The sequence below is a fragment of the Carya illinoinensis genome, chromosome 12, assembly GCF_018687715.1.
Source record: "Carya illinoinensis cultivar Pawnee chromosome 12, C.illinoinensisPawnee_v1, whole genome shotgun sequence".
Lineage (NCBI taxonomy): Eukaryota > Viridiplantae > Streptophyta > Magnoliopsida > Fagales > Juglandaceae > Carya > Carya illinoinensis.
Window position 1 is genome coordinate 88650 of NC_056763.1, and position 2509 is coordinate 91158.

Sequence of the window (2509 nt, forward strand, 5' to 3'; positions counted from 1 at the left end):
TTACCAAACCCTTGGATTGGCTTTGATTTGAATGTCTTAGAAAGGCTATTGGTAGTATGTTGACCTGAGGGCCGAGAGTCATGCATTGCATGCATATTTTGTGTATTTTTTTTTCTTTTTTCTTTGGTATTCTCATATTTTTCAATTTTTTTTATGTTATGCATCTTCATGTTATTATGTTTGGAAAAAAATACATAATGTTGTGCACATTGATGTGATAAAGGACATTAGTGTTGGCAATTCTAAAAATCTAAGTGCATGTATCTTTTGAAAATTGTGTCATATGCCTATATAGGTCACAAAGGTTCAAAACGTGAGTATTATTTGTAATTTGTGACTTGCATCACACATTACACATTACACACCTAACTCAATCGATTGACATTTCGCCACCTTGTGAGATTTTGGGGAGGCAATCAAAGGTGTAGGGAAGCTCTACTTATATACAGAATTAACCACAAGCTAGATGGCCTCATTATTTTTCTCCCTATTTAAAACAAGAAAAAAAGAAGGAAAAGAAACGAAAATGAATAATGATAAAAGAAAAAAAAAATAGGGGTCATTTATTACCCATTGGCCATTATTGATATAGGAATTCAAATAGTAGTCTCTAGGTCCTAGCATCATTAGGTTTGACTTTTTGTATCTTGAAAGGCCTTCCTAAGCATTAATACTTGTGGTACTCTGTATTTACTATCAGCGTGGTTTACATTTAACGTGTATATGGGTTTTAAAATTAACCGCACTAATGTTTGGAGTCAAACCATGTGACTTCACTAAAGAAGAAGAAAGAAAGAGCGGGTATCACACTGGCGCGCTCTGGTGACCAGCTAGTTAGGTCCCTACCACTACCCGTTGACAGTATTTCATTAATTTAGAAAATTTCACACCTATTTAAACACTCCAGTGTGAACAAAGGAGTTTCACTAGGATGTTACCCCATCCAAGCACTTATGGTCATGATTGACATGAATAACTTAACTTGACTGTTCTCGAAATACACACACTGTACTCAAGATGAAACGTGACTGAAATATGAAAGGACAGAAGTCTTGACATAACATGACGTGACTTGAACATAACTCGAAAGACATGACTAACTTGATGTAGAAATATTTCATAACATGATATAAACATGTAACAAACAATATTTCATATCATGGTATCACGTGTAACGGAAAACATACTTAACGTGACATACTTGCAACAGTGACCATGACATGACATACATGGAATAGATGGCATACTTAACATGATGTACTTGCAATGTATAGTAATATGTGACAAAATATCTTGTGTAACAGATGAATAACTCATGACATAATAAATTCTATGTAACAGACAAATATGTGATAAGTTTGCATGGCATGGCATATATGATAATACACATACATACACTATAGTTCTTTTACTTAGCACACATACACAATAAACTGCTAGTAAGTTAAAAGCTAACTTATCTCGATCTCTGCATTTCTTATGAAAGCTCAAGCGATATCATGAGGAACTGTAATTAGTGATTTCAAAAGTTAAAACTACATTAGTAATAATTTGAAATATGGAAAAATACTAACTTAGAGTAAAATTTCCATTTTACCCTCTACATGTGAGAAAATTACCATTTTACCCCTAACTTAAGGATTTTGCATGCTAACTCCAAAAGTCACCAAAATTTCATGTGAAATTTGTCCTAAACTCAAATATCAATTGACAAAAATTTAAAACTAATCACAACTATGAAAACTCTATAGGGCCAAAATTCCCATATGTTATTTCTATTGATTTTTGTTTTTAGCTTGTTTTGATCAACCTTTTGATCTGTGACTTATAAAGATGTGATCTTCAAAGAAAAACATCAAATGATTTAAAAAGGTGTCCTAAAACATATCTAATCTTCTAATTCAAGATCACATGGTTAAAAATCAACCAAAACATAAATTTAGCCAAGAACATCCACACTTTGGCCTATCCTAATATCTCTTTGCATATAATTTCATATCTTTGAAACTAACATCAAATATCTTCAAAATAATATTCTAACATGTATATAAGAGGATTAGGATCCTCCAATGAAATTGTCAAAGCCATTGGAATAGCTTTAAACCACCAAAGATTTAAACTTTCTCAAAACAGAAACTGTTTTTCCTCTTCAAGTTTCTAAGTATCTAGACCTAAGAAATCTTTCATCAAAACCTTTAATCATGCAAAAAATACTTAACAAATAATCATATACACATGTTAAAAATACTCCATAAAAATTTTGGACCAAGATCTATCTATTAGCTTGGCCAAAAACTCCAAAATATAACATATTCTCTAGTTTATCACCCAAAATGACCTTTCTGGGTTTTAAGCTACATTTTACAGTACAAATAATCTTAAAATGGAACAAATAAAATTTCAACGTAAATTAGAATAAAAAAGGAACAACCTTTATGAAGGAAAATTTTTGAGAAAGCACTTACAAGAGCTTCGAAATAGGAGTGCAAAAGAACTTCAAAAATCTGTC